The following is an 11,614-nucleotide window of genomic DNA, read 5'->3' as shown; positions in this document are numbered from 1 at the left end:
AACAAGACATGACTCTTGACCTCAAGAAGCTTACATTCTAGTGAACAAGAAACAAAGACCATAGCTCCTATAGGGATGAACACAGTGGGAACAAAGTTACCAAACCCAGTCTGGAGGTGGTTTAAGAAGGCTGGGGACTAAAGAATTTGGTCTTCCCAGTTTGCCACAGGCTGTAGTAAGGCTTGGATGGTGTGAAAACAAATATTTCTATCTCCTAGCCAAACGGTTCTGCTCAAGAGACAAAATGTGTTGAACTGAAGCAAAGTTTTTATTCTCAGTCAGTTTCCTACTAAGTGTAGCTATAACTTTAGTTTTTCTTCATGGTTGGGTATACCTTGAACATACCTATTTCCGTTTTATTGTCTATCATTAGAGTCCAAACATAAATTTCTGTAAATAATTTTAATATAAAATTAAAATTTTTTTTATCACTGCTATAAGCATTATAGTTTCTGATCAAGTATTAAAGTGAAGCAGAGAAGGAGAAGGGGAAAAATAGCAGTATAGGCCCTTAGAACAATAAAACCGGATGGGGGCAGGGGGTCCTGTGGGTTACTGAGTTACTAGGGGGCCCTAACTTCTAAAAAGTGCTCTAAATACTTAAAGGGAACTTTTCTCATCAGAGAACAAACTAGAAGTTTAAAGTAAAGCTGTCAAAGCTTTTCACCATATCATTCTACTCTAAATAAGTGAGGGAGAAAGTTGACGCTCAAGCCCAGTTGCTAGCTGTGCTTCTACTTTATTCTGTTATGAAATAATTTGTATTCTATCTTGAAAATCCCTTGGCTTAGGCCTAAAAAAGAAAAAAATATATATATTCTTTTAGGAAAGGAAATTATCTCCTAAAGGAAAGCAAATTATGCTGTTGAACAGTACCTTATGGCTCCTTGTTCCCAAGTAAACACAGAAAGGATTCTCTAGCAGGAATTTTCAACTACGAGAGTACCTCTGACTCTGAACATATTGTTAGCGCTCACAGATTCCTGCAGAAGCAATGCACAGATGGTGTATTATATTGAGATTCTTGAAGGGCACTCGGTGTGTTGATGATAGCAGTTTATGTACGTGAGTGACATAGCTTAATTTGCAAATAATAGAATGTCATTTGGGCTATTAAAGTTTTCATTATGGCAAATGCAGAGTGGTTTGTAAAGTTTTGGGTAAATATGTTTATCTCTGTTAATGGTATGGATGCTTTGCAACAAAGACTTGCTGAATGTAAATTGAGGCTGATGGTGGTCATACATTATGTATAATATTGAAGAGCTGTGCCACAAAAGGCTGCATTTCCTGGGTAACAAAACATTTAATATGGAAACTACGTATATAATTTCCCAAGGCAACACAAGAGGTTAAAACTGATGGGTCATATACTGAAATAGAACTGTCTAAAGAATTCATCCTGTTCTTTTTTTTCCAGTGGAAAGGCGAAATATTCATTTGTTTAATTCATTAATGCTTTAGACTAGAATTATTCTCTAAACAGGGGTGGTGCTGTTTCATAAATTCATAAAATTTTTCTTACTATGCATGTAACATTCATTCCTCTCATTCTTTCAGTTCAAGTAGCGACGTTTCTAATGAAAAAATTTCCAACTAAATGTCTAACAAAATGATTTTGTGTTTCTCTTTTCACAAACTAAGTGAATCACACAGGAAGAGCAAATAAATCATTCTCTTTTGGGGTGAAAGCATTCATATTTGATAAGTGATTTGAAAGTCAAATGAGATTTTACATAAACATCTTACATTTTTTATGGACTTATTTTTATTGGTATTCTTTCTAGGAAAGATCATTACTGAAAGAAATATGCACTTATCAGAAATATGTATGACAAAGTACAGTTATAGATAATTTGTGTTAGAGAAACAAAAAAGTCTTGCAAAGTGAACGTGAGACAGAACTTAGTGATAAAATTTCTAGGAGAGTAGTGTTAAAGACAAAAAAATAAAAATGTTTTGTTTTACATGAGCATTGGACCACTACCTAGAAATACAATCCAGAAGATATAAAGAAGAAGGGAAACAACAAATTACTCAGAGAGAAAAATATATATAACAGAAAATGCACTAGTAAGTCTCTCTTTTCAGGATGTCACCTATATCTTAATGTGGTCCCTCTGGAGGGCTGCCAAACCAGAGCTGGACTAGAAATGTGGTTATGAGATCTAAACTTTGTTTCACATTCTTGCTCCACCACTGAAGTTCTTTTCTCCTACATTTAAATAATCAACTGGTAATTTGTTCAGCATTTCATATGTATGTAGAGGCCCTAGGCTCTAGTGAAATCTTATAAAACTGTTTATAACATATCACAGTAGAGAAAAAAGCAAACTGACAAACAACCTGCACCTCCCCCCGCCACCTTTGGCTTTGCACCCTTCTGGCTAGAACCATACATAAAAGCAGTGAAACTCTATTTTAGTGTGATGGCTGCTGAGAACAGGGGTGATGCACAACCACCTTAGAGAATAACCAATGCCAGATTGGACTTTACAGCATTTTGTTGGGAGGTGTAGGATTTATATTCGGGGTATAATCTTGGCACATACCAACGTATATTTATTGCGTGTCTACACTGTGCCAGGTACTAAAACTAGTCTCTATGGAGGATGCACAAATGAATGGAACACAATTATGCCTTCAAGAAGGTTGCAATCCAACTAGGAGATATGAAACATTACAACCAGCTATAATAAAGGTATGCCTGGTGTGAAGCTTCTGTTGTCTGATATATTCATAGCCAACTTCAAAGAAAAACAGCTGAAAATTGTTACTTTAGATATACATGATGCATCCCAATGCTTTGGAGATTGGATTTGAGACCAACACCAAAATCCAGAAGCAGTCTGGGGCACAAGCTCTGCCCAAGACAGGAGTCCAAAATTGGTGAGTCCCTCACCAGCCAGCTTGATTAAGTTCACCTTCCAGAAGTTAATGTGGCTGAAGTTGAAGAAGTAGAGATAAATGGTCACTGCCATTGTGACAGCAGAAAGCTAGAATAAGGAGCAAGCAATGATGTGCTACTTGAGTTAGAATGGGGACAGCTAGCTGAGCCGATCGCTAGAGCTTCTTCTGAGCCTGGAGGGTCCAGAGCATTGCTATGCCCTGGGTTCAGGCTGTCCATTGATTTGAGTGTAGAGACTGTGGTTCTTTTTCTTACTGCCCTACAGAGTTTTACAATGTATTCTTTTTTTTCTTTTAATAAATTAATTTAATTAATTTATTTATTTTTGGCTGCTTTGGGTCTTCGTTGCTGTGTGCGGGCTTTTCTCTAGTTGTGGTGAGCACGGGCTACTCTTCGTTGCAGTGCGCAGGCTTCTCATTGCAGTGGCTTCTCTTGTTACAGAGCACGGGCTCAGTAGTTGTGGCTTGCGGGCTCAGTAATTGTGGCTCATGAGCTCTAGAATGTAGTCTCAGTAGTTGTGGCTCATGGACTTAGTTGCTCCACGGCATGTGGGATCTTCCCCAACCAGGGATCGAACCCGTGTCCCTTGCATCGGCAGGCAGATTCTTAACCACTGCACCACCAGGGAAGTCCCTCACAATGTATTTCTAACAATTAGGGGATAACCTGGGTGTGGCTATTCCTCGCACACTGAAAAGAACCTCCTAACACCACAAAAACATGGGAGGGTCAAAGGGTTACATGAAATACTTAGCAGCAGGATCATTCTTACCTTGTAGTTTGGGCACCAGCCACCTAGAAGTCCCCACAGATATCGAATAAAAGAAGTGGATACAGTATAATGAGAGTTGAGAGGAGTGGAAATTACTCCTTGCTAAGAGAATCAGAGACAAGCTTTTATGGAGACAATGTCATCTGAACAGAGCTTTGAACTCAGAGGGTGCCTCATTGGGAATGAGGGAGGGACGGCTGCTCCAAACATATTCTCTAAAAATGGGACTTTTACATGGTTTTAAACTTATTATGTTGTCATGAAAGTTTTTAAGGGCAAGATGAAAATACATTGGAGAGGACATTAGGAAAATAGCAGTTAAAAGGTTGCACCGTTTGAAGGTACAGTGGTCCCTCAGCATCTATGGGGATTGGTTCCAGGACCCCTGCAGATACCAAAATGCGAGGATGCTCAAGTCAAAGGGCATAGGATTTGCATATAACCTACACATATCCTCCCATATACTTTAAATCACCCCTCGATTACTTATAATACCTAATACAATGTAAATGCTGTGCAAATACTTGCTGTATATGCAGCAAATTCAATTTTGCTTCTGAGAACTTTCCAAAATTTTTTTCTCAGATATTTTCAATCCAAGCTTAGTTGAATCTGCTGATGCAGAACCCATGGATCTGGAGGGCCTACTTTATTCACTGCCCCATAAACCCAAGGAATAGTTCTTACACCTGGGTCTCCACTCCTACCCCATTAGACCCGGTTTTCGCTAATGTTTGAGGATTAGAGAGAATTCAGACATGAAAATAAGAGTTCCAGCCAGCAGACAAATTCTTAGTGGCAGGAAAAGTAGGGAAGTAAGGAAGTTTAGCTTCTAATAAAGCACCTGAAGGAGGATAGGATCCTAGTGGGAAATGAGGTTGGAAAAGTAGATTCAGATTTGAACTTTATTCTGTAGGTATTTGTGCTGTAGGCAATTATGATTTCTAAACGAGGGAGGGATGTCAGCATCGTGCTTCAAGTGGATTAATCTGAAAATAGCATAGGAAGTGGATTTAAAGAGGGAAAAGCATCATAGTGTACGGGGGCAGGGGTGGGGCAAGTTAAGAACCCAGCACAAAAGCCCTGGTGAAAGGTAAAGTGGATTATCATCAATGTAAAACTATATACTTTCCAGCGTTACTATTTACTATTTGTGTAAGGGTCTTGCATTTATAGGCATCGTCATTATTTATTTATTACAGTTCGTTATGGCAAGTCAGTACCACAGCAATACTACACATCTTTCTTTAATTTATAGAAATAAGATTGCATGCAAGATGCAAAATTCCATAACTGCTTGTTTCTTCCACAGCACATAAGGAAAAATAAAAACCACTCCACACACTGTTTACTATTTCGGGTAGAGATGTTTCTGAAACCTAACCAGTCCCAAATTCTTTTACAAAGTAATGCTTTTTTCTCAGATGCTCTGAGAATTCTTAGATTTGAAAGAAAACCAAAAGCAATCTCAACCTTTGGACGTTGAGTTTCACATGTTAATGTCTCAGTGTATAACATTACACCGTTTAGGATTTTACAGACTCACATTTCACCCTGTGAACTTACATGAATCACAGCAGCCTGCCTCTAACCATCTGAAAGCAAGCTCATGATGAATGGTTTTCAAGTGTTCTATTCAAGAAATATTTGAAAAAGACGGCCCAACAGTATATTGATAATGGCATCAAAGCTTTCCTTTTCTTTCTCCTTTCTCTTTATTTTGCAGGATTTCTGCTTTTCCTTAGAAAAAGAACCAGACCGTTGATTCTCTATATTTTCTCTCTGAGACAGAAATGATTGAAGATCATCACATTCATCATATACTCCCATGGGAACTAGCTGCAACTCCTACGCAAGAAAGCATATGAGAATTCAAGTCAGCTTGAGAAGCATGTGCTAGGGATAACTCTGAACATGAATTAAATTTTTTAAAGCCAACTCAAGAATGAAATATCTTAATATTAGTTACAAATGACTTGTGATATTCTCACAACTAAATCATCTCAACACCTTGCTTAGTTGACAGCTGCAGGCCTTGATGACGCCCTCACCAGTAAGCATTACTCAGTGTGATTAAAGCACACACAAAGCATACTCCCACGCCATCCGGACGTGTGCACCTTCTCAGTCTTAACTAGACATAGACTCTATATTTTTTTCATTTTTACCTCTGTTTTCTGAACTTCAATTTTTTCAAACTCTATCAACAATTACATACACTTGTATGGAATTTGCTCTTTGATTATATATATATAGGTATATTTAATCACAATGAATTTTCACTTAGAAAATTAGATTGGTTATTAGTTCATTTTGATTTGTTTTCATGAAACTGATATCAGGCTAATAAGTATTCTAAACCATAAAGAGAAAACAAGAAATAGTCAACATACGTTCAAAGGTAGAGTACCTTCCCTCATCTAAAATCATGAGGAGAATTTGCACACCACTTACAATTTTATCTATTAAAGAACTCATTTGGGTAGTCCTACCATTAACTTTTAAAAAATGATACAAGCTGTACAACATTCTGAAGCCAGGAGAGACAATTGAGTGGAGCGTCCATTAGTCCTCGTTTGTTGATGTAATAGCTTGTTTCAGGATGGTTTTCTGGAAATACATATTTATTATATTTTCGTGTATTTTTGTGGTTGGTCCCATTCTTACCATTCTGACACACGTCAAAGTTCATTTGTTTTTTTTACTCAACAGATATTTTTGGAGTGTCTACTCTGTGTTCTAGTGGTGGGAATTCAACAGTGAATAGAACAGACACAAATCCTAGCTCATGTATAGCTTAGTCTCTAGTTGGGGGAAGACAGATCATGACCAAATACGTAAGTGAAACATACTGTATGACAGATGGTGATAAGTTCTATGGAGAAAAGAAATGCAAATAAAGAAAAGAGACAGTTCTGAAGTGGAAGCTGCATTTTTAAATTGGGTGGTCAGGGACCTCACTGAGAAAGTGGTATTTCAGCAAAGACCTGAAGGAAATGAGGGAGGGAATCATGGGGTGGTCTGAGGGAAGGAGCCTCCCAGGTAGCAGGAACAGCAAGTGCAAAAGCTCTGAGGTGAGCATCTGCTGATCTGTCCAGGGAAAAAGAGGAGGCCAGTGTAGCAACAAAAGAGGAGGAGGACACACCATTAGGAAGGTAAGGGGGTCTCTCATGGGTCATTTTGAGGGTTCTGCTTTTGAATGAGATGGTAAGCTATTGGAGGTGTTAAACAGAGCAGTGACAAGATTTTGTTGGGACTGACAAACATCAGTGGATGGGATACAGTAAGAGTCTGAAGTCACTTAACTGATGACTTCTAGAAGGCCAAGGTACTTTATGGAGCTGGGCTAAGATTTAGTGTCTGAGAAGTTTCATAGTTTTGGTATTTTTTCAAAAAATAAGAAAGGAAGGAAAGAAGGAAGTAAAAAAAGTCAAGTATTGTTGAGACATAGAGTAGACACTTTCCTTATAACAACATTATCCATACTCCTGACAAACCTGGTAAATTAACACAACCTGGGGAACATATAGTGCATTTATAGTCACAATAAGTAGATGGTAAATTCTTTGTTTTTGTTTACAGCTTTCCTTCAAGCCAGGACAAGCCCTGCTACCTTGTTTGTCAGTTAAACTGTCTGCCCAATGCACAAAAATTATATTTGGAAACATTTCCTTGGTGACCTGGGAAGTTCAATTAATTAACGTCTGTAAAGGGCTTCAAGATCCTGAAGAACACAAAACGGGCCTAAAAACAAGTTTTCAGTCATTGCAAGAAGTACATTATTTGAGGCCTCTGTTTTACCTTTGTATATTATCTTAGTGATAATTTCTCCCACATACCATTAGCAGTAGATGCCATCTAATATGGACTGTATTAGAGAGCCTGTTCTGAGAAGTAAAACAATAACTTTATAAAAGCTCACCATTGCATTGGTCTTTATTAAATTTGACCCTGTTTTACTAGCAAAAATGTAAGAAAGAGTTCTTTTGAATAATAGTTCTCAAAGTGTGGCCCAGGTACCCCTGGAGGTTCCAGGACCTTTTTAGGTGTTCTGCAAGATCAAACCTATATTTGTAACAATACCTAGATGTTGTTTTCTTTTCTCACTTTCATTTCTCTTATGAGTGTATAGTGGAGTTTGCTAGATGCTACCTGTGATGTCTAAACAGAGAATGCACCAGCCGATATGAGAATCTAGCTTCTTCTGTTAAGCCAGACATTTAAGAGATTTGCAAACACGTTAAAACAATGCTACTCTTCTCACTACTTTTAGAAACATAGTTATTTTCACTGGATATTTGACAAGGCAAATAATTTTCCACGGAGACTAGAAGAATTTAGCAAAAAAAAAAAAAAGTGACTTGCTTCTTTCAACTGAGGACATATGGATACTGAATTAAACACCTGGTCCCAAAGGGTTAATACCCCTAGACTCCAGAATGTTAAATTGATATGCACAAGTAAAGCTCTGTTGAATGCACATTACCACACATGGAATACAAGAAACTTACAACTTATCTAATAATTGATTAAGGAGGAGAGACAGGAAGTAGGAAAATCAAGCTTATAATCAATAGGTCATCCAATGAGCACCTCCTTGGGGAATTGAAAGGAAGCAATCTTAAAATATACCTCTGATTTCTAATTTTCTTAAAGACAAAACAAGCACTCAATAAAGTCTTAGTGCATTAGGTAGACAGAAATAAAAGCAAGAGACTTTAACTTGCAAAGACCTCTCTTAGAGTGGATTATTCGTTCTTATATTTTCTTTAGAGCAACTTATCAGCAAATCTTTATTAAGTGCCAACTATGCGCTAAGCTCTCTCTGGGCGTTGAGGATTCAGTGGTCTTTGGCTCATGAAATTTATACTTCAGGGGAGGAACAGACAAGCAAACAAATGACCAAGATAATTTCAGATGTAAGTGCTAAGTAAAGGAATACAACAGGCCACTGTGCTAAAGAGGGATTAGTTGGAGGACAGACGTAAGGGAACAGGGTGGGGAGTGCTGATTTGGACTGGGGGTGGGGGAATCTCTCGCTGAAGTGGTGGTGTTAAGCTGACACCTGAAAGACAGGCCGAGGCTCTCTGGCAGGAGAAGGCAGGAGCCAGGCCCTGGGGAGGAAATGAGCTTGATACCTGTGGGGAAGGAAGAGATGGCTAGTGTAGTTGGAACCTAGTGAGGAGAAGGGTCGTGCGTGGTGTGACCCAAAATAGGTAGAAACTACCTCGTGAAACATTTGAAGGATTTTGAATTTTATTCTGAGTACAGTGAAAAATCTTTGGAGAACTTGAGCTGGTCACGTGATTCAATTTGCATTTTGAAAAGAATCAGTCTGGCTGCTCAACTATGGGACATGATTCCAGAGCAGCAAGAGTAGCAGCCAGGAGACCTGTTAGCAGATGACTTGTCCCCCTGGATGGGGGACTTGGACTACAGGGGTCGCAGTGAGGAACAGGAGAAGTGCACAGATATGGGACAGATGTGCTCTTTGTTTTAAAGAGTATATAAAACTTGTCTGGCTTGTAGGAGGAGTTTAACAAATGGTAGCTCTTATGTCACCGCCCCATTCTTTTTTTTTTTTTTTTTTTTTTTGCGGTACGCGGGCCTCTCACTGTTGTGGCCTCTCCCGCTGCGGAGCACAGGCTCCGGACACGCAGGCTCAGCAGCCATGGCTCACGGGCCCAGCTGCTCCGCGGCATGTGGAATCTTCCCGGATGGGGGCACGAACCCGTGTCCCCTGCATCGTCAGGCGGACTCTCAACAACTGCGCCACCAGGGAAGCCCCACCAGCCCATTCTTAAACACAAAGCTTGAAGAGATTCATCAATTTGTTTTAGTTCACAGGACTAGTAAATTCAGCCAGTGCCCCATTCCCACTCTCACTGGGTACTGTTATACCATCCACAAAACACTTTACCTGAGGTCTTTTTTCCTTCTAATCTTTTCTGTCTTTAGCTGCCATTGTAATCTTCCTCAAACATTGCTTTCATCATGTTTACCTTGCTGATAACAGCATTGTATGTATTCATGTAGTTATTGAGTAATTGCAGCAAACTAGGCTTGTATGAGTGGGTGACGTCACACACCTAAGTTATGGTTCTTGCCTCTGGGATTTAATTTTATTTATTTATTTTTTAATAGATTTTTATTGGAGTATAATTGCTTCACAATACTGTGTTAGTTTCTGTTGTACACCAAAGTGAATCAGCCATATGCATACACACGTCCCCAGCCTCTGGGATTTTAGAATTTACTTGGGGAGATGATTAACCCATATGAAAGAATAGAGACAGAGAGAGAGATGAAAAAGAGATGGCATAATTAAGAAAGCTTTCAAAAAGGAGGAAGGACTTGTTCTAGATCTTGAAAGAGAGAGAATTTTAGCAAAGAGAAGGGCAAAAAGGTACCTGGTGAAGAAAAGGAGCAAAGACATAATATCCTAGCTTTGTGGCACAGAGTGGAGATTTGCCAGAGGAGTGGAAGGCATCTGCTTTGGGAAAAGGTGGGGAATGAAATTGCAGGACAGGATGGTGCTGGGCCACGTGTGCTATATAAAGCTGGGAGGCAAAGATTTGGACTTGATGCAGTTATTAAAGATATATCAGCAAGATTCAGTCTTAGTGAAGGCTTAGCTGGGGCCAGTGATCATTTCCCTCTCTAATTTTCTAAGGTAATTATCAGTCTTTAGGTATTCATTAGGAACTTAGCTTGTAACTCTTTGCACTTCTAAAATATGTAATCTGTATGAGTGCAGCCTCTATGCAGTAGGTGCAGAGTAAATGTTTGGTGATGATGAAAGACATGTGTAAGGAAGATTCATTTGGCAACAGCACCTGAACTGAAAAGAAGAAAGACAGGAGGTAGGGGAGTCCTAAGGAAGCCGTTCTAGAAACACAGGTGTGAAGGAAGGAATGTAGAAGAGGCAGATATGAGAAAACACTAGGAAGTATCACTACAAGGAACTGGCATGCAGAATGGGTTAAACATTAAGTTTTCAAATCTAAATGTTCTGAAGGATCATGAGAGTGATAAGTGAGATGGAAAAAGTTGAGAGAGGGAATTCATTTGGGGAATAAGATGGGAAATTTGGGTTTGGACAGGCATTTGAGATGATGACTGGACATTCATTTAGAAATGATATGGGAAATTAACTAGAGAAGATGAAGTAACTGTGTAGAGACAGGGCTGAAGTTTTGTTATAATTTCATTCACTACAAGAAATGGAGGCCCTACTATGTGCTAGAGGATGTAGAGTTAAATGGGGCAGGGACTTTGAGAAATTAACAACCTAGTGGAGAAAACAGATATGTCAAAGAGGAACGCAAAAGTCTAATGAAATAAGTGTCCAGAGGAGACTATGTGCTGGATAAGTGAATTCAATAGCACCTCTTCAGCGGTACAAATTTCCCACCTGAGAAAACTGATGGAGGGTCCATGAGAGCATCCATAGGTGGTTCCTCCTGTTTAACTTTCCCTGCTCTGTGTCCGGCTGCTTGGCCACCATTGTCTGGATCTAGGATTGGCACCCAAACAAAGGCAATAGTCTCTAAGCAGACATAAAGAAAGCCAGCCACCAATCAGGTGGCCCCATCAGGAAAATTGTGTCCCATAAAGGCCCTCCCTATTGAATAATGAATGACATGCATTCAGATCCTCTCTCTTGGGATGTTTTAAACGCAACTCACAGGGAGTGGTCACTAGAAGCAGAGATAGCAGTAGAAGCGGAGACTGTACGAGAAAGAAGCAGGGGGGTGCTGATTCTCAGGAGAATGGCAAAATTACTAGAGTATGGGCAATGGATGCTTGTTAATGAGGGGCTGACCAAGGCACCAGAGCCTGTTGTTGGATCACAGGAACTGCAGTTGATTCCTGGAATGGACAGGAGTTCTGGCTGATGATAGGATACAGTTTTCTAAAGTTTCCTAATTTCT

The sequence above is a fragment of the Mesoplodon bidens genome, assembly GCF_964165515.1.
Source record: "Mesoplodon bidens genome assembly, chromosome: 11".
In the NCBI taxonomy this organism is placed as follows: Eukaryota; Metazoa; Chordata; class Mammalia; order Artiodactyla; family Ziphiidae; genus Mesoplodon; species Mesoplodon bidens.
Note: the sequence above shows the minus strand (reverse complement) of the source record.